The sequence below is a fragment of the Ostrea edulis genome, chromosome 10, assembly GCF_947568905.1.
Source record: "Ostrea edulis chromosome 10, xbOstEdul1.1, whole genome shotgun sequence".
NCBI lineage: Eukaryota > Metazoa > Mollusca > Bivalvia > Ostreida > Ostreidae > Ostrea > Ostrea edulis.
The window spans coordinates 12,454,383-12,479,776 of NC_079173.1; the positions used below are offsets into that span (position 1 = coordinate 12,454,383).

At 33.3% G+C, this 25,394-nt stretch overlaps 15 non-coding genes across 15 annotated transcripts; 8 read left to right on the plus strand and 7 right to left on the minus strand.

Annotated features, from left to right (window-relative positions):
* Window positions 1-3,380: 3,380 nt before the first annotated feature.
* Trnam-cau (transfer RNA methionine (anticodon CAU)) lies at window positions 3,381-3,452 on the plus strand. The gene has a single exon. It is a non-coding gene; the product is annotated as a tRNA-Met (tRNA).
* A 525-nt stretch (window positions 3,453-3,977) lies between these two features.
* On the minus strand, window positions 3,978-4,049 carry Trnam-cau (transfer RNA methionine (anticodon CAU)). The gene has a single exon. It is a non-coding gene; the product is annotated as a tRNA-Met (tRNA).
* Window positions 4,050-5,445: 1,396 nt separating this feature from the next.
* Trnam-cau (transfer RNA methionine (anticodon CAU)) lies at window positions 5,446-5,517 on the plus strand. Its single transcript has one exon. It is a non-coding gene; the product is annotated as a tRNA-Met (tRNA).
* Window positions 5,518-6,042: 525 nt separating this feature from the next.
* On the minus strand, window positions 6,043-6,114 carry Trnam-cau (transfer RNA methionine (anticodon CAU)). The gene has a single exon. It is a non-coding gene; the product is annotated as a tRNA-Met (tRNA).
* A 1,417-nt stretch (window positions 6,115-7,531) lies between these two features.
* On the plus strand, window positions 7,532-7,603 carry Trnam-cau (transfer RNA methionine (anticodon CAU)). The gene has a single exon. It is a non-coding gene; the product is annotated as a tRNA-Met (tRNA).
* A 512-nt stretch (window positions 7,604-8,115) lies between these two features.
* Window positions 8,116-8,187, minus strand: Trnam-cau (transfer RNA methionine (anticodon CAU)). The gene has a single exon. It is a non-coding gene; the product is annotated as a tRNA-Met (tRNA).
* A 3,280-nt stretch (window positions 8,188-11,467) lies between these two features.
* On the plus strand, window positions 11,468-11,539 carry Trnam-cau (transfer RNA methionine (anticodon CAU)). The gene has a single exon. It is a non-coding gene; the product is annotated as a tRNA-Met (tRNA).
* Window positions 11,540-13,121: 1,582 nt separating this feature from the next.
* Window positions 13,122-13,193, minus strand: Trnam-cau (transfer RNA methionine (anticodon CAU)). The gene has a single exon. It is a non-coding gene; the product is annotated as a tRNA-Met (tRNA).
* Window positions 13,194-14,595: 1,402 nt separating this feature from the next.
* On the plus strand, window positions 14,596-14,667 carry Trnam-cau (transfer RNA methionine (anticodon CAU)). Its single transcript has one exon. It is a non-coding gene; the product is annotated as a tRNA-Met (tRNA).
* Window positions 14,668-15,192: 525 nt separating this feature from the next.
* Trnam-cau (transfer RNA methionine (anticodon CAU)) lies at window positions 15,193-15,264 on the minus strand. Its single transcript has one exon. It is a non-coding gene; the product is annotated as a tRNA-Met (tRNA).
* A 1,429-nt stretch (window positions 15,265-16,693) lies between these two features.
* Window positions 16,694-16,765, plus strand: Trnam-cau (transfer RNA methionine (anticodon CAU)). The gene has a single exon. It is a non-coding gene; the product is annotated as a tRNA-Met (tRNA).
* A 512-nt stretch (window positions 16,766-17,277) lies between these two features.
* On the minus strand, window positions 17,278-17,349 carry Trnam-cau (transfer RNA methionine (anticodon CAU)). Its single transcript has one exon. It is a non-coding gene; the product is annotated as a tRNA-Met (tRNA).
* Window positions 17,350-20,611: 3,262 nt separating this feature from the next.
* Trnam-cau (transfer RNA methionine (anticodon CAU)) lies at window positions 20,612-20,683 on the plus strand. The gene has a single exon. It is a non-coding gene; the product is annotated as a tRNA-Met (tRNA).
* Window positions 20,684-24,302: 3,619 nt separating this feature from the next.
* On the plus strand, window positions 24,303-24,374 carry Trnam-cau (transfer RNA methionine (anticodon CAU)). The gene has a single exon. It is a non-coding gene; the product is annotated as a tRNA-Met (tRNA).
* Window positions 24,375-24,886: 512 nt separating this feature from the next.
* Window positions 24,887-24,958, minus strand: Trnam-cau (transfer RNA methionine (anticodon CAU)). Its single transcript has one exon. It is a non-coding gene; the product is annotated as a tRNA-Met (tRNA).
* Window positions 24,959-25,394: the final 436 nt, after the last annotated feature.

Here is a 25,394-nt window from a genome sequence, read left to right on the forward strand (position 1 = left end):
TGAAGGCCGCAACGAGAGATTTTTTCTTCTCACGTACAGGTTTTTGTATAATTGTTGCTTCATATGAATATAGAAAATGGTCAGCTAATATAGGAACACAATTCGTGCCCATGGGAATACCAACATACTGTTGGAAGACCTGATCACCAAAGACCACGAAGATATTGTCAATGAGGAACTCCAGCATATTTTTATTCCAACTTCAGAGTACTTGTGCTTGGAATCAGAGTGGTGTTTAACAAAGTAAGTTTTTGAATGACTGATCACTAGATATGAATATTTCCGTTTTCCATTTTTGTTAAAGAAGCAACTGTCTATGATGTAAAAAAGTCTAGTCTTTAATTTATCGTGAGAAAAGGTCGTGTATAGTGTTGAAAAGTCATAGGTTTTAATGTTATTGATTTGGGGAAAATTCTGCAATTTCAAGTTTACTGAAAGTTCTTTCGAATTTTTTAGAATCCACATTTGATTAACACCACTTCTGGCATATGTAGTCGCACAGTAAGTTTGAAGTTTCTCCTTCACAGCTGTTGATATTTTCGTGAGGAGCAAAGATAGGGGCTTGGTAGAGCACTTACTGGATCCAGCAATGTATCTTTGTAAGGGTTTTATGTAGTTTAGGAATCCAGTATAGGTACGATAACTCATACTCATTCGACCCATTGACTGGGATATTAAATGTGTCTAAAACATAAATACAAAAGCCAGATAAAAACTAGTATCTTAAAGTCTTATTCCGGTAATTCTAATTAGAGGGAATTTTATCATGATCCATCATCACATTTATTAGAAAGTTGTTATGAGGCGGAGGGGATATTAATGTCTTTTCAGTCATCAAAACTCTACGAGTTGATAAATCCTATATTCTATCGCCCATCAAAACACTACATTATATCGACCATCAAGATACTGCATTTTATTATATGATTGAATAATTCCTAGCTCTCTCATTGGCTGAGATCCAACAATGTAGAAAGCATACTATGTTATGTCTACCTGCACGTGACCTTCCAGGTGAACATAAGGAATTATTTTTTCCACATAGGACCAAAAATACGTCGTGGACTTCCAATTGGACGCGATCGATTGTACTTATTTTTGCCGTCCAATGAAATTCCGCGTTTCTCACTGGGTTCGGCTAAGATTTCAGCAGACGTATATAATTCTAGAAAAATGGCGAGGTTTGCTTCGCTGGATGAGTAAGATTTGACAAGGTGCTCAAAGATAAGGATGCCGAAAACACGCAGAGAGCTACAAAAACGGCAATCAAGATCTTTCGATCCTATTTAGCGGAGAAGGGGCTCTCTCCTGATTTTTAATCACTCGAACCGGATTACCTGGATTCTGTATTGTGCAAGTTTTATGCAGAAGCGAGAACAGTTAGCGGTGAGCTCTATAAACGAAGTACCTTGTTTTCTATTAGACATGGACTTAATAGACATTTGTCCGTGAATTCACAAAATCCAAGGAGAGGCTTTCCGAAAATCACAACGCGCTTTCACTGCAGCTACTAAGGAGTTGAAACGCAGCGGTAAGGGGGGAATTTCACACTTCCTTCGGGCTGGGTGAATATTGTACTCCTCAGGTGTCTAAATCATCGTATTGACCTAAAAACAGCAATAATTGTATAATATCGACCACCAAAACTCCACGATAAATCCTATATTCTATCGACCATCAAGACACTACATTATATCTACTATCAAAACTTTACGATAAGTCTTGTATTCTATCGACCATCAAAACACTACATTATATTGACCACCAAAACACTACGATAAATATTCTATTCTATCGACCATCAAAACAATATAAAAAATCTTAAATTTTATCGACCATGAACATATGTGTTAAATCTTATAGTGTATCGACAATCGAAAAACTATGTTAAATCTTATATTATATGGGCCATTAAAACAATACGATAAATCTTATATTTTATTGACCATCAAAACACCACGAAAATCTTATGTTGTATCGACCAATAAACTCTAAGATAAATCTTATATTGTATTGACCATTAAACTCTATGATAAATCTAATATTGTATCGACCAATAAAACTCTACGATAAATATTATATTGTATTGACCATTAAAACTCTACGATAAATCTTAGATTGTATCGACCATTAGAACTCTACGATAAAACTTATATTGTATTATCAGTTATAGGTACACTACTGCACCTTAGATATCTCGTTTTAATATAATATTTAGAGAAACTACAAAGCGAAGGAAATTCCTCTTCTACAGGGTGCTTTTTCAATTGTACAATTTCAACTTTGAAATACTGTAAGGTAAAGATAATGAAGAGTGATTAATCTCATAACTCCTATAAACAATTCAAAATAGGGAGTTAGGCAAATACGGACCCCTGGACACACTAGAGGTGGGATCATGTGTCTAGCAGAAGTAAGCATCGCCTGTCGACCGGTCACACCCACCATGAGCCCTATATCTTGATCAGGTAAACGGTGTTATCCGTAGTTAACATCAATGTGCCAAGATCGGCCTGACAATCGGTATGAAATACGTCAGGCGGCATTTGACCCAATGATAGGTTATATTGGCAAACTAGATCGCTATAACGACCATAGAATTTGTGAAATGTTGACTTTAAACGAGACTGTTGAAATCTCTGCACCATCAACTTGTTTGTCAGTAGCCTGCCTCCATTTAAAAACTGACCATACGCAGAACAAGCTCTTGCGTATCGAATCAGTTGATAGATATAAACACCGTATGCAGGTGATAATGGAATAATGCTACATAAATATGGGAAGTTGACGATGCAGAAGCTGAAATTATCCCATTTGTCATAAAATTGAGTTGTTAGTTTGCCGTTAATACTATTTTCAATACAATATTTAAGTATGAAGTTGAAGTGGACGACTCTGTGGTGTCTTTTATTTCGAGTTCATTGGATATCTAATCTCAGTATATTGTATTAGCATATAGGAAACTAAGAAAAGCTGAGTTTTTAAAAATACATATATACCTTTTTTGATACATTCCTGGAACATCATTTTTTCGAAGGTGTTAAATTATGTCAAAATATTTATTAATACAGATTTTACTAACATACACTGAAATTATTCCATCTTAAAAATACCCATTTCAAAATTAGCATCGCCCCTTGCAATAAATTACATCCATCCGAAGGCAAAAGTGTATTTTAAATTCTTTTTATAATGTTTTAAGAATTCTATAATAAACAAGACAATCTCTCATAGTTGTCCTTTACCCGTTACACAATAGATATTCAGTTTCAGTACTGCATAAGGGAGACAACTCTAAATATGAAATTCTCTGATGCAATATATCACTTAGATTTCAAATCGGAAAACATAAAGCCTCCAATATTAATTTAATGACTCCAAGCAGAGTGGCGCAGTGGAAGCGTGCTGGGCCCATAACCCAGAGGTCCGTGGATCGAAACCACGCTCTGCTAAAAATCCTTTTTCATCCTAAAAATAACTTCGATCTATTCAGTAAGCCTATTCATAAAAGTACAGAACATTGACTGTCCATTTGGGAAGATGTTTTGCATATCTTAATTCATGAAAGGAAAATCCTTGAGGAGACGCATATTATAGAGGATATCAAAATGACTTTGTTACATTTAATATTCACTTTGATAGATAATGTTCGATAGATCGTAGCAAGAGTTTTAATGTTCGATACTATTGAATATAAGATTTTTCGTAGAGTTTTAATGGTCAATACAACACAAGATTTATCGTAGAGTTTTATTGGTCGATATAAGATTTTATATTCTATCAAACATTATCTATTAATATGAATATTAAATGTAGTAAAGTCGTTTTGAGATCCTTTGTGCGTTTCCTCAAGTATTTTCCTTTCATAAAGATATGCAAAAGATCTTCCTAAATGGAGAATCGATCAATGTTATATGTATGTTTACGAATGGGCTTACTGAGGAGATCAAAGTTATTTTTGAGAAGAAAAATTGTTTTAGCAGAGCGTGGTTTCGATCCACGGACCTCTGGGTTATGGGCCCAGCACGCTTCCACTGCGCCACTCTGCTTGGAGTCATTAACTGAAATATTTAAGATTTTATGTTTTCCAATTTGAAATCTTAGTGATATATTACATCAGACAATCTCCTATTTAGAGTTGCCTCCTTTAAGCAGCTAAAGGTGGACGAGGATTGTATAATGTGTGACGTGAAGCTATGAGAAAATGTCTTGGTGATCATAGAATTCAATAAATGTCAAACTATTGTCTTGGCTTGTTTCCTTAAAAAGTATTTCTATTGTAAGCCGGATTTTGGGGGTTGGTGCTAATTTTGCATTGGGTACAAAATCACTCAAAATAAGCACTAGATTTACGTCTTTTAACACGGCATATCTTCAGTAATTGATAGGACAATCTGCATTTCATAGGCATTAAACTTTTTTGTCTTTCAGTTGTGCGAGAGGAATTTACATGTATTACCTTCCCAAAATACAAGCTATTCGGTAGTTGTTACGGTGATTTTAAGAGAGAGGAGGGGGGGGGGTGCATTAAAAAATGTACCCCAACTTTGTAATTCAAGTAAACATGTGTGTTTATGCTAAACAACAGTATATAGGGAGATTGAATATCGAGTATATGCGTACATTTCACAGTTTGACGGATAAAAATTAATGGTTTAAACCTGAAATTGTACAATTGAAAAACACCCTGTAGAAGAGGAATTTTCTTTGTTTTATATTTTCTTTTAGTAAACCATTAAAGTAAGATATGATGAGTGCAATAACCTACTTTTAGGGGTGGGTGGGGCGTGTCTCCATTATGGGAAAAGGGAAAGGTGAAAACACTACCTTAAAATGTGAAGTTTAAAAAAAAAATTACATTATTTTTCAAGAAACATTCTGAGTGTAGTTATTTCAGAGAGAGAGAGAGAGAGAGAGAGAGGTATAAAATTTTTTTGGTTCCATCTGTTTCAAAAGGCATCAAATTTTTCAGTATCACCATATTTGTAAGATATAAAGTTTTGTGTTTCATAGAATACATATATATCCCCTTCTTTTTTTATACCTTCCTACAACATCTAACGAGTGGCATACATTTTTTTGAAGGTGTTAAATTTTGAAAGATTCAAATATACAATTATGTCAAAATATTTGTTAATGCAGATTTTACTAACATACACTGAAATTATTCCATCTTAAAAATACCCATTTCAAAATTAGTCTCCCCCTTGCAATAAATTACATCCATCCGAAGACAAAAGCGTAAAAAAAAAAAATGATCTTTTAAGAATTCTATAATAAAGAAGATAATTTCTCATAGTTGCGCTTTACCCGTTACACAATAAATATCCAGTTTCAGTACTGCATAAGGGAGGAAACTCTAAATATGAAATTGTCTGATGTAATATATCACTTAGATTTCAAATCGGAAAACATAAAGCCTCCAATATTAATATAATGACTCCAAGCAGAGTGGCGCAGTGGAAGCGTGCTGGGCCCATAACCCAGAGGTCCGTGGATCGAAACCACGCTCTGCTAAAAATCCTTTTTCATCCTAAAAATAACTCCGATCTATTCAGTAAGCCTATTCATAAAAGTACAGAACATTGACTGTCCATTTGGGAAGATGTTTTGCATATCTTAATTCGTGAAAGGAAAATCCTTGATGAGACGCATATTATAGAGGATATCAAAATGACTCTGTTACATTTGATATTCACTTTGATAGATAATGTTCGATAGATCGTAGCAAGAGTTTTAATGTTCGATACTATTGAATATAAGATTTTTCGTAGAGTTTTAATGGTCAATAAAACACAAGATTTATCGTCGAGTTTTATTGGTCGATATAAGATTTTATATTCTATCAAACATTATCTATTAATATGAATATTAAATGTAGTAGAGTCGTTTTGAGATCCTTTGTGCGTTTCCTCAAGTATTTTCCTTTCATAAAGATATGCAAAAGATCTTCCTAAATGGACAGTCGATGAATGTTATATGTATGTTTACGAATGGGCTTACTGAGGAGATCAAAGTTATTTTTGAGAAGAAAAATTGTTTTAGCAGAGCGTGGTTTCGATCCACGGACCTCTGGGTTATGGGCCCAGCACGCTTCCACTGCGCCACTCTGCTTGCCGTCATTATTTGAAATATTAAAAATTTTATGCTTTCCAATTTGAAATCTTAGTGATATATTACATCAGACAATTTCATATTTAGAGTTGCCTCCTTTAAGCAGCTAAAGGTGGACGAGGATTGTATAATGTGTGAGGTGAAGCTATGAGAAAATGTCTTGGTGATCATAGAATTCAATAAATGTCAAACTATTGTCTTGGCGTGTTTCCTTAAAAAGTATTTCTATTGTAAACCGGATTTGGGTGGGTGGTGGTGCTAATTTTGCATTGGGTACAAAATCGCTCAAAATAAGCACTGGATTTACATCTTTTAACACGGTATATCTTCAGTAATTGGTAGGACAATCTGCATTTCATAGGCATTAAACTTTTTTGTCTTTCAGTTGTGCGAGAGGAATTTACATGTATTACCTTCCCAAAATACAAGCTATTCGGTAGTTGTTACGGTGATTTTAAGAGAGAGGAGGGGGGGGGGGGGGTGCATTAAAAAATGTACCCCAACTTTGTAATTCAAGTAAACATGTGTGTTTATGCTAAACAACAGTATATAGGGAGATTGAATATCGAGTATATGCGTACATTTCACAGTTTGACGGATAAGAATTAATGGTTTAAACCTGAAATTGTACAATTGGAAAACACCCTGTAGAAGAGGAATTTTCTTTGTTTTATATTTTCTTTTAGTAAACCATTAAAGTAAGATATGATGAGTGCAATAACCTACTTTTAGGGGTGGGTTGGGCGTGTCTCCATTATGGGAAAAGGGAAAGGTGAAAACACTACCTTAAAATGTGAAGTTTAAAAAAAAAAATTACATTATTTTTCAAGAAACATTCTGAGTGTAGTTATTTCAGAGAGAGAGAGAGAGAGAGAGAGAGAGAGAGAGAAAGAGAGATATAATTTTTTTTGGTTCCATCTGTTTCAAAAGGCATCAAATTTTTCAGTATCACCATATTTGTAAGATATAAAGTTTTGTGTTTCATAGAATACATATATATCCCCTTCTTTTTTTATACCTTCCTACAACATCTAACGAGTGGCATACATTTTTTTGAAGGTGTTAAATTTTGAAAGATTCAAATATACAATTATGTCAAAATATTTGTTAATGCAGATTTTACTAACATACACTGAAATTATTCCATCTTAAAAATACCCATTTCAAAATTAGTCTCCCCCTTGCAATGAATTACATCCATCCGAAGACAAAGTGTAAAAAAAATTATAATCTTTTAAGAATTCTATAATAAAGAAGATAATTTCTCATAGTTGCGCTTTACCCGTTACACAATAAATATCCAGTTTCAGTACTGCATAAGGGAGGCAACTCTAAATATGAAATTGTCTGATGTAATATATCACTTAGATTTCAAATCGGAAAACATAAAACCTCCAATATTTATTTAATGACTCCAAGCAGAGTGGCGCAGTGGAAGCGTGCTGGGCCCATAACCCAGAGGTCCGTGGATCGAAACCACGCTCTGCTAAAAATCCTTTTTCATCCTAAAAATAACTCCGATCTATTCAGTAAGCCTATTCATAAAAGTACAGAACATTGACTGTCCATTTGGGAAGATGTTTTGCATATCTTAATTTGTGAAAGGAAAATCCTTGAGGAGACGCATATTATAGAGGATATCAAAATGACTTTGTTACATTTGATATTCACCTTAATCGATAATGTTCGATAGATCGTAGCAAGAGTTTTAAGGTTCGATACTATTGAATATAAGATTTTTCGTAGAGTTTTAATGGTCAATACAACACAAGATTTATCGTAGAGTGTTATTGGTCGATATAAGATTTTATATTCTATCAAACATTATCTATTAATATGAATATTAAATGTAGTAAAGTCGTTTTGAGATCCTCAAGTATTTTCCTTTCATAAAGATATGTAAAAGATCTTCCTAAAGGGACAGTCGATCAATGTTATATGTATGTTTAAGAATGGGCTTACTGAAGAGATCAAAGTTAATTTTGAGAAGAAAAATTGTTTTAGCAGAGCGTGGTTTCGATCCACGGACCTCTGGGTTATGGGCCCAGCACGCTTCCACTGCGCCACTCTGCTTGGAGTCATTAACTGAAATATTTAAGATTTTATGTTTTCCAATTTGAAATCTTAGTGATATATTACATCAGACAATTTCCTATTTAGAGTTGCCTCCTTTAAGCAGCTAAAGGTGGACGAGGATTGTATAATGTGTGACGTGAAGCTATGAGAAAATGTCTTCAAGTTGGTGATCATAGAATTCAATAAATGTCAAACTTTTGTGTTGGCGTGTTTCCTTAAAAAGTATTTCTATTGTAAGCTGGATTTTGGGGGTTGGTGCTAATTTTGCATTGGGTACAGAATCACTCAAAATAAGCACTAGATTTACGTCTTTTAACACGGCATATCTTCAGTAATTGGTAGGACAATCTGCATTTCATAGCCATTAAACTTTTTTGTCTTTCAGTTGTGCGAGAGGAATTTACATGTATTACCTTCCCAAAATACAAGGTATTCAGTAGTTGTTACGGTGATTTTAAGAGAGAGAGGTTGGGATGCATTTAAAAATGTACCCCAACTTTGTAATTCAAGTAAACATGTGTGTTTATGCTAAACAACAGTATATAGGGAGATTGAATATCGAGTATATATGTACATTTCACAGTTTGACGGATAAAAATTAATGGTTTAAACCTGAAATTGTACAATTGAAAAACACCCTGTAGAAGAGGAATTTTCTTTTGTTTTATATTTTCTTTTAGTAAACCATTAAAATAAGATATCATGAGTGCAATAACCTACTTTTAGGGGTGGGTGGGGCGTGTCCCCATTATGGGAAAAGGGAAAGGTGAAAACACTACCTTAAAATGTGAAGTTTAAAAAAAATATATTTTTCAACAAACACTCTGTGTGTAGTTATTTCAGAGAGAGGGAGAGAGAGAGAGAGAGAGAGAGAGAGAGAGAGAGAGAGAGAGAGGTATAAATTTTTTTTGGTTCCATCTGTTCCATAAGGCATCAAATTTTTCAGTATCACCATGTTTGTAAGATATAAATTTTTGTATTTCATAGAATACATATATATCCCCTTCTACGACATCTAACGAGTGGCATACATTTTTTGGAAGGTGTTAAATTTTGAAAGATTCAAAGATGTCAAAATATTTGTTAATGCAGATTTTACTAAGAAACACTGAAATTATTCCATCTTAAAAACTCTTACACATCGCTTTACCAGTTATCAGCAAACCTCTAAGTCAACTAATTAACATGTCCCTATCAATATGAACTTTCCCTAACCAGCTTAAGATAGCACAAGTGACACCATTACACAAGAAGAATAGTTAATTAGAGAAAGGCAACTATAGACCTGTTAGTGTTCTTCCTGCAATCTCAAAAGTTTTTGAAAGAGCAATTGAAAATCAGTTAACAATGTTTTTTAAAAATGTTTTCAATCCTTTTTTGGCAGCTTTTCGGTCAGGTTTTGGATGTCAGTCAACTTTATTAAGAGCAATTGAATATTGGAAACAAGCATTGGATAAAAACAAGTACACAGCAGCAATTTTAATGGACCTATCTAAAGCCTTTGACTGCCTTCCTCATGAACTACTTCTTCTTAAACTAAAAGCATATGGTCTCTCAAAAGCAGCACAAGAGATGTTAAGTAGCTATCTCTCATGTAGAAAACAGTGTGTTAAAGTAGGGGAGCACACCAGCATCATGTCAAATATAATCAAAGGTGTGTCACAAGGGTCTATCCTCGGCTCCTTACTCTTTAACATCTTTGTCAATGACCTCTTTCACTTTGTAAATAAATGTAATCTCTACAACTATGCAGATGACAATACTTTATCAAAATCAGATAAATCTTTAAATCATGTAATAGCAGCACTTCAAGATGACAGTAGATCTCTGATTAAATGGTTTAAATCAAACAAAATGCAGGCAAATCCAGAAAAATTCCAAGCTATCTCTGTTGGAAACAAAACACACAATGAAAACATAGTTTTTGATTGAGATGGGATAAAATTTTCATGTGATGAAGAAATAAAATTGTTGGGTATTACAATTGATTTTAAACTTTCTTTCAACATACATATTACCAATATTTGTAAAAAGGTAGCAAGGCAATTAAATGTTCTGAAACGAATAGGCAAACATCTTAGCAAATTAGGTAAACAACCATATATCATTCATTTATTATGTCAAATTTTAGTTATTGCCCGTTGACATGGCATTTCTGCACTGAACAAAACACCCACAAAATTGAAAAGATTCAGGAAAGAGCTCTGAGGTTTATCTATGGTGACTATAAAAGTACTTACGAAAACCTATTAAAACAATCTAAATTGCCTTCACTAAAAACCAGAAGAATGCGAACAATAGCTTTAGAAACTTTTAAAATTATCAACAAACTGTCCCCACTTTTTTTTTTACAAGATCTAGTTGTTATATAAAACCATTCATACAATTTTAGATATACAAATACAGCGGAAGTACCAAGACCTAGAACAACCAGGTACGGGATTAAATCTTTCAGATATGAGGCAGCAAAGCTCTGGAACTCTTTGACAAACGAAGCAAGAAATATTACATCATATAATCTATTCTCAAATTATATTCAAAATTGGTGTGGGGAATTAAATTGTAAATGCAGCTCATGCAAATTCCAGCCTCTCCTGCCTAAATCTTAAAGTTTTGATCTAACTTCTAACTATGCTTCTAAGCTTACATGTACAAATTTAACTGTTTTATTTTTACTCCGCTCTGTCTCTTAGGTATGCATATTTATTTATTTTATGTATATATCCATATTTTTATGTTTGTGTTGCAAACTGTTTTCAGTGCTGCATGCGCATCTTGATATAGCTAGTCCCTGTGTATATATATGCATGACTTGTGATGTCTGTATACATGTATGCGTCCTGTTTTATTTCAAATTTCTGTTTTTATGTCTATTCATGCAATTATATATAATTAGTGCTTTGTGGGTTTTTTTAATGCTATATAGTCGGTTAAAGAGCTCTTAGCTCATGTTTATTGTTTACCTGTATATAGTTCCGACTTTAAATAAAAATTACTTACTTACTTTTAAAAATACCCATTTCAAAATGAGCATCCCCCCTTGCAATAAATTACATCCATCCGAAGACAAAAGTATAAAAAAAAATATAATCTTTTAAGAATTCTATAATAAACAAGATAATTTGTCATAGTTGCGCTTTACCCGTTACACAATAAATATCCAGTTTCAATACTGCATGAGGGAGGCAACTCTAAATATGAAATTGTGTGATGTAATATATCACTTAGATTTCAAATCGGAAAACATAAAGCCTCCAATATTAATTTAATGACTCCAAGCAGAGTGGCGCAGTGGAAGCGTGCTGGGCCCATAACCCAGAGGTCCGTGGATCGAAACCACGCTCTGCTAAAAATCCTTTTTCATCCTAAAAATAACTTCGATCTATTCAGTAAGCCTATTCATAAAAGTACAGAACATTGACTGTCCATTTGGGAAGATGTTTTGCATATCTTACAGCGAATTACAAAAGACCGGTTGAGTTTTCAATTGCCTGCTGGATTGATCAATAGACTTTACAATTTGGTCAGCCAAGTATCACATTTGGTCTGAATTTAGGTCACAAAGTTACTCAAGCGTAGATTGCTTTTACAGGTAAATCTGAGTTGATTTCAGAGTCTTTTGCAGCTATTTCCCTAGGATTTTATTTTTCAAAGTGAACATCAATTAAATCAAATTTAATATATTTCTCTCTCAGATATTCATTTAATTACTTTAACATGTTTAATTAAAAGTGCTCTCTCTCTCTCTCTCTCTCTCTCTCTCTCTCTCTCTCTCTCATTTGAAATATTATTTCAAGTGTTTTTAAATCAATAAATTTAAAATCAAATTTGATTATATTATTCTTTCAAAATTACTTTTGATTACTTTAAGTAAAGAAAAGGGTGCATTCTCTCTCTCTCAAATACAATTTTTTTTATTGATTAAATTGAACTTTACTAAACTCTTATCAATCTCACTTTTAAAAAAAATTCATTAGACATCTCACAAAGTGTCCACATGTACATGTACCATTCGTCTGTTTGTCAATCTATATTTGAGGTCATTCCATTCATATCACACTAAGAATCTTCCAGAAAACTCTTCTATTGTTACTGTTTCTGACCAATAGAATTCTTGTTATTATAGCTAACCATTCAAGTTCAGTCTTTCTATTCTATTTATAGTTTTTAGGGTTGGTTAGTGCACATCCACCTTTGGGAATTTTACAACACCAATTCAGCTTATAACCATGAAAAAAATAAGATGGAGAGATATTTTAACAAAGAAATTATTAACTTATACAATTAGAGAAATTCTTTTTCCTGAAATAATCAGTAAAACTGAAGTGTTAAATTATCTTATTTATGGGGTTGTCACTCACACTGAGAAAAAAAGTTGTCAATTCTTTGTCATACCTGAGTAACTTTGTGACCTAAATTCAGACCAAATGTGATACTTTGCTGACCAAATTGTAAAGTCTGTTGATCAATCCAGCAGGCAATTGAAAACTCAACCGGTATTTTGTAATTCGCTGTAATTCATGAAATTCCTTGAGGAGACGCATATTATAGAGGATATCAAAATGACTTTGTTACATTTGATATTCACCTCGATAGATAATGTTCGATAGATCGTAGAAAGAGTTTTAATGTTCGATACTATTGAATATAAGATTTTTCGAAGAGTTTTAATGGTCAATACAACACAAGATTTATCGTAGAGTGTTATTGGTCGATATAAGATTTTATATTCTATCAAACATTATCTATTAATATGAATATTAAATGTAGTAAAGTCGTTTTGAGATCCTTTGAGCGTTTCCTCAAGGATTTTCCTTTCATAAAGATATGCAAAAGATCTTCCTAAAGGGACAGTCGATCAATGTTATATGTATGTTTACGAATGGGCTTACTGAGGAGATCAAAGTTATTTTTGAGAAGAAAAATTGTTTTAGCAGAGCGTGGTTTCGATCCACGGACCTCTGGGTTATGGGCCCAGCACGCTTCCACTGCGCCACTCTGCTTGGAGTCATTAACTGAAATATTGAAGATTTTATGTTTTCCAATTTGAAATCTTAGTGATATATTACATCAGACAATCTCCTATTTAGAGTTGCCTCCTTTAAGCAGCTAAAGGTGGACGAGGATTGTATAATGTGTGAGGTGAAGCTATGAGAAAATGTCTTGGTGATCATAGAATTCAATAAATGTCAAACTATTGTCTTGGCTTGTTTCCTTAAAAAGTATTTCTATTGTAAGCCGGATTTTGGGGGTTGGTGCTAATTTTGCATTGGGTACAAAATCACTCAAAATAAGCACTAGATTTACGTCTTTTAACACGGCATATCTTCAGTAATTGATAGGACAATCTGCATTTCATAGCCATTAAACTTTTTTGTCTTTCAGTTGTGCGAGAGGAATTTACATGTATTACCTGCCCAAAATACAAGCTATTCGGTAGTTGTTACGGTGATTTTAAGAGAGAGGAGGGGGGGGGGTGCATTAAAAAATGTACCCCAACTTTGTAATTCAAGTAAACATGTGTGTTTATGCTAAACAACAGTATATAGGGAGATTGAATATCGAGTATATGCGTACATTTCACAGTTTGACGGATAAGAATTAATGGTTTAAACCTGAAATTGTACAATTGAAAAACACCCTGTAGAAGAGGAATTTTCTTTGTTTTATATTTTCTTTTAGTAAACCATTAAAGTAAGATATGATGAGTGCAATAACCTACTTTTAGGGGTGGGTGGGGCGTGTCTCCATTATGGGAAAAGGGAAAGGTGAAAACACTACCTTAAAATGTGAAGTTTAAAAAAAAAAATTACATTATTTTTCAAGAAACATTCTGAGTGTAGTTATTTCAGAGAGAGAGAGAGAGAGAGAGAGAGAGAGAGAGGTATAAAATTTTTTTGGTTCCATCTGTTTCAAAAGGCATCAAATTTTTCAGTATCACCATATTTGTAAGATATAAAGTTTTGTGTTTCATAGAATACATATATATCCCCTTCTTTTTTTATACCTTCCTACAACATCTAACGAGTGGCATACATTTTTTTGAAGGTGTTAAATTTTGAAAGATTCAAATATACAATTATGTCAAAATATTTGTTAATGCAGATTTTACTAACATACACTGAAATTATTCCATCTTAAAAATACCCATTTCAAAATTAGTCTCCCCCTTGCAATAAATTACATCCATCCGAAGACAAAGTGTAAAAAAATTATAATCTTTTAAGAATTCTATAATAAAGAAGATAATTTCTCATAGTTGCGCTTTACCCGTTACACAATAAATATCCAGTTTCAGTACTGCATAAGGGAGGAAACTCTAAATATGAAATTGTGTGATGTAATATATCACTTAGATTTCAAATCGGAAAACATAAAGCCTCCAATATTAATTTAATGACTCCAAGCAGAGTGGCGCAGTGGAAGCGTGCTGGGCCCATAACCCAGAGGTCCGTGGATCGAAACCACGCTCTGCTAAAAATCCTTTTTCATCCTAAAAATAACTCCGATCTATTCAGTAAGCCTATTCATAAAAGTACAGAACATTGACTGTCCATTTGGGAAGATGTTTTGCATATCTTAATTCGTGAAAGGAAAATCCTTGAGGAGACGCATATTATAGAGGATATCAAAATGACTCTGTTACATTTGATATTCACTTTGATAGATAATGTTCGATAGATCGTAGCAAGAGTTTTAATGTTCGATACTATTGAATATAAGATTTTTCGAAGAGTTTTAATGGTCAATACAACACAAGATTTATCGTAGAGTGTTATTGGTCGATATAAGATTTTATATTCTATCAAACATTATCTATTAATATGAATATTAAATGTAGTAAAGTCGTTTTGAGATCCTTTGTGCGTTTCCTCAAGTATTTTCCTTTCATAAAGATATGCAAAAGATCTTCCTAAAGGGACAGTCGATGAATGTTATATGTATGTTTACGAATGGGCTTACTGAGGAGATCAAAGTTATTTTTGAGAAGAAAAATTGTTTTAGCAGAGCGTGGTTTCGATCCACGGACCTCTGGGTTATGGGCCCAGCACGCTTCCACTGCGCCACTCTGCTTGCCGTCATTATTTGAAATATTTAAAATTTTATGCTTTCCAATTTGAAATCTTAGTGATATATTACATCAGACAATTTCATATTTAGAGTTGCCTCCTTTAAGCAGCTAAAGGTGGACGAGGATTGTATAATGTGTGAGGTGAAGCTATGAGAAAATGTCTTGGTGATCATAGAATTCAATAAATGTCAAACTATTGTCTTGGCGTGTTTCCTTAAAAAGTATTTCTATTGTAAACCGGATTTGGGTGGGTGGTGGTGCTAATTTTGCATTGGGTACAAAATCGCTCAAAATAAGCACTGGATTTACATCTTTTAACACGGCATATCTTCAGTAATTGGTAGGACAATCTGCATTTCATAGCCATTAAACTTTTTTGTCTTTCAGTTGTGCGAGAGGAATTTACATGTATTACCTGCCCAAAATACAAGCTATTCGGTAGTTGTTACGGTGATTTTAAGAGAGAGGAGGGGGGGGGGGGGTGCATCCAAAAATGTACCCCAACTTTGTAATTCAAGTAAACATGTGTGTTTATGCTAAACAACAGTATATAGGGAGATTGAATATCGAGTATATGCGTACATTTCACAGTTTGACGGATAAGAATTAATGGTTTAAACCTGAAATTGTACAATTGGAAAACACCCTGTAGAAGAGGAATTTTCTTTGTTTTATATTTTCTTTTAGTAAACCATTAAAGTAAGATATGATGAGTGCAATAACCTACTTTTAGGGGTGGGTGGGGCGTGTCTCCATTATGGGAAAAGGGAAAGGTGAAAACACTACCTTAAAATGTGAAGTTTAAAAAAAAAAAATTAAATTATTTTTCAAGAAACATTCTGAGTGTAGTTATTTCAGAGAGAGAGAGAGAGAGAGAGAGAGAGAGAGAGAGAGAGAGAGAGAAAGAGAGATATAATTTTTTTTTGGTTCCATCTGTTTCAAAAGGCATCAAATTTTTCAGTATCACCATATTTGTAAGATATAAAGTTTTGTGTTTCATAGAATACATATATATCCCCTTCTTTTTTTATACCTTCCTACAACATCTAACGAGTGGTATAAATTTTTTCGATGGTGTTAAATTTTGAAAGATTCAAAGATACAATTATGTCAAAATATTTGTTAATGCAGATTTTACTAACATACACTGAAATTATTCCATCTTAAAAATACCCATTTCAAAATTAGTCTCCCCCTTGCAATAAATTACATCCATCCGAAGACAAAGTGTAAAAAAATTATAATCTTTTAAGAATTCTATAATAAAGAAGATAAATTCTCATAGTTGCGCTTTACCCGTTACACAATAAATATCCAGTTTCAGTACTGCATAAGGGAGGCAACTCTAAATATGAAATTGTCTGATGTAATATATCACTTAGATTTCAAATCGGAAAACATAAAACCTCCAATATTTATTTAATGACTCCAAGCAGAGTGGCGCAGTGGAAGCGTGCTGGGCCCATAACCCAGAGGTCCGTGGATCGAAACCACGCTCTGCTAAAAATCCTTTTTCATCCTAAAAATAACTCCGATCTATTCAGTAAGCCTATTCATAAAAGTACAGAACATTGACTGTCCATTTGGGAAGATGTTTTGCATATCTTAATTTGTGAAAGGAAAATCCTTGAGGAGACGCATATTATAGAGGATATCAAAATGACTTTGTTACATTTGATATTCACCTTAATCGATAATGTTCGATAGATCGTAGAAAGAGTTTTAAGGTTCGATACTATTGAATATAAGATTTTTCGTAGAGTTTTAATGGTCAATACAACACAAGATTTATCGTAGAGTGTTATTGGTCGATATAAGATTTTATATTCTATCAAACATTATCTATTAATATGAATATTAAATGTAGTAAAGTCGTTTTGAGATCCTCAAGTATTTTCCTTTCATAAAGATATGTAAAAGATCTTCCTAAAGGGACAGTCGATCAATGTTATATGTATGTTTAAGAATGGGCTTACTGAAGAGATCAAAGTTAATTTTGATAAGAAAAATTGTTTTAGCAGAGCGTGGTTTCGATCCACGGACCTCTGGGTTATGGGCCCAGCACGCTTCCACTGCGCCACTCTGCTTGGAGTCATTAACTGAAATATTTAAGATTTTATGTTTTCCAATTTGAAATCTTAGTGATATATTACATCAGACAATTTCCTATTTAGAGTTGCCTCCTTTAAGCAGCTAAAGGTGGACGAGGATTGTATAATGTGTGACGTGAAGCTATGAGAAAATGTCTTCAAGTTGGTGATCATAGAATTCAATAAATGTCAAACTTTTGTGTTGGCGTGTTTCCTTAAAAAGTATTTCTATTGTAAGCTGGATTTTGGGGGTTGGTGCTAATTTTGCATTGGGTACAGAATCACTCAAAATAAGCACTAGATTTACGTCTTTTAACACGGCATATCTTCAGTAATTGGTAGGACAATCTGCATTTCATAGCCATTAAACTTTTTTGTCTTTCAGTTGTGCGAGAGGAATTTACATGTATTACCTTCCCAAAATACAAGGTATTCAGTAGTTGTTACGGTGATTTTAAGAGAGAGAGGTTGGGATGCATTTAAAAATGTACCCCAACTTTGTAATTCAAGTAAACATGTGTGTTTATGCTAAACAACAGTATATAGGGAGATTGAATATCGAGTATATGCGTACATTTCACAGTTTGACGGATAAAAATTAATGGTTTAAACCTGAAATTGTACAATTGAAAAACACCCTGTAGAAGAGGAATTTTCTTTTGTTTTATATTTTCTTTTAGTAAACCATTAAAATAAGATATCATGAGTGCAATAACCTACTTTTAGGGGTGGGTGGGGCGTGTCCCCATTATGGGAAAAGGGAAAGGTGAAAACACTACCTTAAAATGTGAAGTTTAAAAAAAAAATATTTTTCAACAAACACTCTGTGTGTAGTTATTTCAGAGAGAGGGAGAGAGAGAGAGAGAGAGAGAGAGGTATAAATTTTTTTTGGTTCCATCTGTTCCATAAGGCATCAAATTTTTCAGTATCACCATGTTTGTAAGATATAAATTTTTGTATTTCATAGAATACATATATATCCCCTTCTACGACATCTAACGAGTGGCATACATTTTTTGGAAGGTGTTAAATTTTGAAAGATTCAAAGATGTCAAAATATTTGTTAATGCAGATTTTACTAACAAACACTGAAATTATTCCATCTTAAAAACTCTTACACATCGCTTTACCAGTTATCAGCAAACCTCTAAGTCAACTAATTAACATGTCCCTATCAATATGAACTTTCCCTAACCAGCTTAAGATAGCACAAGTGACACCATTACACAAGAAGAATAGTTAATTAGAGAAAGGCAACTATAGACCTGTTAGTGTTCTTCCTGCAATCTCAAAAGTTTTTGAAAGAGCAATTGAAAATCAGTTAACAATGTTTTTTTAAAAATGTTTTCAATCCTTTTTTGGCAGCTTTTCGGTCAGGTTTTGGATGTCAGTCAACTTTATTAAGAGCAATTGAATATTGGAAACAAGCATTGGATAAAAACAAGTACACAGCAGCAATTTTAATGGACCTATCTAAAGCCTTTGACTGCCTTCCTCATGAACTACTTCTTCTTAAACTAAAAGCATATGGTCTCTCAAAAGCAGCACAAGAGATGTTAAGTAGCTATCTCTCATGTAGAAAACAGTGTGTTAAAGTAGGGGAGCACACCAGCATCATGTCAAATATAATCAAAGGTGTGTCACAAGGGTCTATCCTCGGCTCCTTACTCTTTAACATCTTTGTCAATGACCTCTTTCACTTTGTAAATAAATGTAATCTCTACAACTATGCAGATGACAATACTTTATCAAAATCAGATAAATCTTTAAATCATGTAATAGCAGCACTTCAAGATGACAGTAGATCTCTGATTAAATGGTTTAAATCAAACAAAATGCAGGCAAATCCAGAAAAATTCCAAGCTATCTCTGTTGGAAACAAAACACACAATGAAAACATAGTTTTTGATTTAGATGGGATAAAATTTTCATGTGATGAAGAAATAAAATTGTTGGGTATTACAATTGATTTTAAACTTTCTTTCAACATACATATTACCAATATTTGTAAAAAGGTAGCAAGGCAATTAAATGTTCTGAAACGAATAGGCAAACATCTTAGCAAATTAGGTAAATAACCATATATCATTCATTTATTATGTCAAATTTTAGTTATTGCCCGTTGACATGGCATTTCTGCACTGAACAAAACACCCGCAAAATTGAAAAGATTCAGGAAAGAGCTCTGAGGTTTATCTATGGTGACTATAAAAGTACTTACGAAAACCTATTAAAACAATCTAAATTGCCTTCACTAAAAACCAGAAGAATGCGAACAATAGCTTTAGAAACTTTTAAAATTATCAACAAACTGTCCCCACTTTTTTTTTTTACAAGATCTAGTTGTTATATAAAACCATTCATACAATTTTAGATATACAAATACAGCGGAAGTACCAAGACCTAGAACAACCAGGTACGGGATTAAATCTTTCAGATATGAGGCAGCAAAGCTCTGGAACTCTTTGACAAACGAAGCAAGAAATATTACATCATATAATCTATTCTCAAATTATATTCAAAATTGGTGTGGGGAATTAAATTGTAAATGCAGCTCATGCAAATTCCAGCCTCTCCTGCCTAAATCTTAAAGTTTTGATCTAACTTCTAACTATGCTTCTAAGCTTACATGTACAAATTTAACTGTTTTATTTTTACTCCGCTCTGTCTCTTAGGTATGCATATTTATTTATTTTATGTATATATCCATATTTTTATGTTTGTGTTGCAAACTGTTTTCAGTGCTGCATGCGCATCTTGATATAGCTAGTCCCTGTGTATATATATGCATGACTTGTGATGTCTGTATACATGTATGCGTCCTGTTTTATTTCAAATTTCTGTTTTTATGTCTATTCATGCAATTATATATAATTAGTGCTTTGTGTTTTTTTTTAATGCTATATAGTCGGTTAAAGAGCTCTTAGCTCATGTTTATTGTTTACCTGTATATAGTTCCGACTTTAAATAAAAATTACTTACTTACTTTTAAAAATACCCATTTCAAAATGAGCATCCCCCCTTGCAATAAATTACATCCATCCGAAGACAAAAGTATAAAAAAAAATATAATCTTTTAAGAATTCTATAATAAACAAGATAATTTGTCATAGTTGCGCTTTACCCGTTACACAATAAATATCCAGTTTCAATACTGCATGAGGGAGGCAACTCTAAATATGAAATTGTGTGATGTAATATATCACTTAGATTTCAAATCGGAAAACATAAAGCCTCCAATATTAATTTAATGACTCCAAGCAGAGTGGCGCAGTGGAAGCGTGCTGGGCCCATAACCCAGAGGTCCGTGGATCGAAACCACGCTCTGCTAAAAATCCTTTTTCATCCTAAAAATAACTTCGATCTATTCAGTAAGCCTATTCATAAAAGTACAGAACATTGACTGTCCATTTGGGAAGATGTTTTGCATATCTTACAGCGAATTACAAAAGACCGGTTGAGTTTTCAATTGCCTGCTGGATTGATCAATAGACTTTACAATTTGGTCAGCCAAGTATCACATTTGGTCTGAATTTAGGTCACAAAGTTACTCAAGCGTAGATTGCTTTTACAGGTAAATCTGAGTTGATTTCAGAGTCTTTTGCAGCTATTTCCCTAGGATTTTATTTTTCAAAGTGAACATCAATTAAATCAAATTTAATATATTTCTCTCTCAGATATTCATTTAATTACTTTAACATGTTTAATTAAAAGTGTCTCTCTCTCTCTCTCTCTCTCTCTCTCTCTCTCTCTCTCTCTCTCTCTCTCTAATTTGAAATATTATTTCAAGTGTTTTTAAATCAATAAATTTAAAATCAAATTTGATTATATTATTCTTTCAAAATTACTTTTGATTACTTTAAGTAAAGAAAAGGGTGCATTCTCTCTCTCTCTCTCTCTCAAATACAATTTTTTTTATTGATTAAATTGAACTTTACTAAACTCTTATCAATCTCACTTTTAAAAAAAATTCATTAGACATCTCACAAAGTGTCCACATGTACATGTACCATTCGTCTGTTTGTCAATCTATATTTGAGGTCATTCCATTCATATCACACTAAGAATCTTCCAGAAAACTCTTCTATTGTTACTGTTTCTGACCAATAGAATTCTTGTTATTATAGCTAACCATTCAAGTTCAGTCTTTCTATTCTATTTATAGTTTTTAGGGTTGGTTAGTGCACATCCACCTTTGGGAATTTTACAACACCAATTCAGCTTATAACCATGAAAAAAATAAGATGGAGAGATATTTTAACAAAGAAATTATTAACTTATACAATTAGAGAAATTCTTTTTCCTGAAATAATCAGTAAAACTGAAGTGTTAAATTATCTTATTTATGGGGTTGTCACTCACACTGAGAAAAAAAGTTGTCAATTCTTTGTCATACCTGAGTAACTTTGTGACCTAAATTCAGACCAAATGTGATACTTTGCTGACCAAATTGTAAAGTCTGTTGATCAATCCAGCAGGCAATTGAAAACTCAACCGGTATTTTGTAATTCGCTGTAATTCATGAAAATCCTTGAGGAGACGCATATTATAGAGGATATCAAAATGACTTTGTTACATTTGATATTCACCTCGATAGATAATGTTCGATAGATCGTAGAAAGAGTTTTAATGTTCGATACTATTGAATATAAGATTTTTCGAAGAGTTTTAATGGTCAATACAACACAAGATTTATCGTAGAGTGTTATTGGTCGATATAAGATTTTATATTCTATCAAACATTATCTATTAATATGAATATTAAATGTAGTAAAGTCGTTTTGAGATCCTTTGTGCGTTTCCTCAAGGATTTTCCTTTCATAAAGATATGCAAAAGATCTTCCTAAAGGGACAGTCGATCAATGTTATATGTATGTTTACGAATGGGCTTACTGAGGAGATCAAAGTTATTTTTGAGAAGAAAAATTGTTTTAGCAGAGCGTGGTTTCGATCCACGGACCTCTGGGTTATGGGCCCAGCACGCTTCCACTGCGTCACTCGGCTTGGAGTCATTAACTGAAATATTGAAGATTTTATGTTTTCCAATTTGAAATCTTAGTGATATATTACATCAGACAATCTCCTATTTAGAGTTGCCTCCTTTAAGCAGCTAAAGGTGGACGAGGATTGTATAATGTGTGACGTGAAGCTATGAGAAAATGTCTTCAAGTTGGTGATCATAGAATTCAATAAATGTCAAACTTTTGTGTTGGCGTGTTTCCTTAAAAATTATTTCTATTGTAAGCCGGATTTTGGGGGTTGGTGCTAATTTTGCATTGGGTACAAAATCACTCAAAATAAGCACTAGATTTACGTCTTTTAACACGGCATATCTTCAGTAATTGGTAGGACAATCTGCATTTCATAGCCATTAAACTTTTTTGTCTTTCAGTTGTGCGAGAGGAATTTACATGTAAAACTTATACGGTACCAATTTTGATGCACCAGATGCGCATTTCGACAAATAATGTCTCTTCAGTGATGCTCAACCGAAATGTTTGAAATCCAAAATAACTATGAAGTTTTAGATCTAAATATAGCCAAAAACAGCGTGCCAAACAAGTGGAGCCAAATTCGTCCAAGGATAAGAGCTATGCATGAGGGAGATAATCCTTAATTTTGAAATGAATTTCTAAATTTTATAACAGCAATTAAATATACATCCGTATTTTCAAGCTAGTAACGAAGTACTTAGCTACTGGGCTGTAGAGACCTTCGGGGACTAACAGTCCACCAGCAGAGGCCTCGACCCAGGGGTCATAATGTAAAACTTATACGGTACCAATTTTGATGCACCAGATGCGCATTTCGACAAATAATGTCTCTTCAGTGATGCTCAACCGAAATGTTTGAAATCCGCAATAACTATGAAGTTTTAGACCTAAATATAGCCAAAAACAGCGTGCCAAACAAGTGGAGCCAAATTCGTCCAAGGATGTACATGTATTACCTTCCCAAAATACAAGCTATTCGGTAGTTGTTACGGTGATTTTAAGAAGGGGGGGGGGTGCATTAAAAAATGTACCCCAACTTTGTAATTCAAGTAAACATGTGTGTTTCTGCTAAACAACAGTATATAGGGAGATTAAATATCGAGTATATATGTACATTTCACAGTTTGACGGATAAAAATTAATGGTTTAAACCTGAAATTGTACAATTGAAAAACACCCTGTAGGAGAGGAATTTTCTTTGTTTTATATTTTCTTTTAGTAAACCATTAAAGTAAGATATGATGAGTGCAATAACCTACTTTTAGGGGTGGGTGGGGCGTGTCTCCATTATGGGAAAAGGGAAAGGTGAAAACACTACCTTAAAATGTGAAGTTTAAAAAAAAATTAAATTATTTTTCAACAAACATTCTGTGTGTAGTTATTTCAGGGAGAGAGAGAGAGAGAGAGAGAGAGAGAGAGAGGTAGAGAGAGGTATAATTTTATTTTTGGTTCCATCTGTTCCAAAAGGCATCAAATTTTTCAGTATCACCATGTTTGTAAGATATAAATTTTTGTGTTTCATAGAATACATATATATCCCCTTCTTTTTTTATACCTTCCTACAACATCTAACGAGTGGTATAAATTTTTTCGATGGTGTTAAATTTTGAAAGATTCAAAGATACAATTATGTCAAAATATTTGTTAATGCAGATTTTACTAACATACACTGAAATTATTTCATCTTAAAAATACCCATTTCAAAATTAGTCTCCCCCTTGCAATAAATTACATCCATCCGAAGACAAAGTGTAAAAAAAAAAATATGATCTTTTAAGAATTCTATAATAAAGAAGATAATTTCTCATAGTTGCGCTTTACCCGTTACACAATAAATATCCAGTTTCAGTACTGCATGAGGGAGGCAACTCTAAATATGAAATTGTCTGATGTAATATATCACTTAGATTTCAAATCGGAAAACATAAAACCTCCAATATTTATTTAATGACTCCAAGCAGAGTGGCGCAGTGGAAGCGTGCTGGGCCCATAACCCAGAGGTCCGTGGATCGAAACCACGCTCTGCTAAAAATCCTTTTTCATCCTAAAAATAACTCCGATCTATTCAGTAAGCCTATTCATAAAAGTACAGAACATTGACTGTCCATTTGGGAAGATGTTTTGCATATCTTAATTTGTGAAAGGAAAATCCTTGAGGAGACGCATATTATAGAGGATATCAAAATGACTTTGTTACATTTGATATTCACCTTAATCGATAATGTTCGATAGATCGTAGCAAGAGTTTTAATGTTCGATACTATTGAATATAAGATTTTTCGTAGAGTTTTAATGGTCAATACAACACAAGATTTATCGTAGAGTGTTATTGGTCGATATAAGATTTTATATTCTATCAAACATTATCTATTAATATGAATATTAAATGTAGTAAAGTCGTTTTGAGATCCTCAAGTATTTTCCTTTCATAAAGATATGTAAAAGATCTTCCTAAAGGGACAGTCGATCAATGTTATATGTATGTTTAAGAATGGGCTTACTGAAGAGATCAAAGTTAATTTTGATAAGAAAAATTGTTTTAGCAGAGCGTGGTTTCGATCCACGGACCTCTGGGTTATGGGCCCAGCACGCTTCCACTGCGCCACTCTGCTTGGAGTCATTAACTGAAATATTTAAGATTTTATGTTTTCCAAGTTGAAATCTTAGTGATATATTACATCAGACAATTTCCTATTTAGAGTTGCCTCCTTTAAGCAGCTAAAGGTGGACGAGGATTGTATAATGTGTGACGTGAAGCTATGAGAAAATGTCTTCAAGTTGGTGATCATAGAATTCAATAAATGTCAAACTTTTGTGTTGGCGTGTTTCCTTGAAAAGTATTTCTATTGTAAGCTGGATTTTGGGGGTTGGTGCTAATTTTGCATTGGGTACAGAATCACTCAAAATAAGCACTAGATTTACGTCTTTTAACACGGCATATCTTCAGTAATTGGTAGGACAATCTGCATTTCATAGCCATTAAACTTTTTTGTCTTTCAGTTGTGCGAGAGGAATTTACATGTATTACCTTCCCAAAATACAAACTAT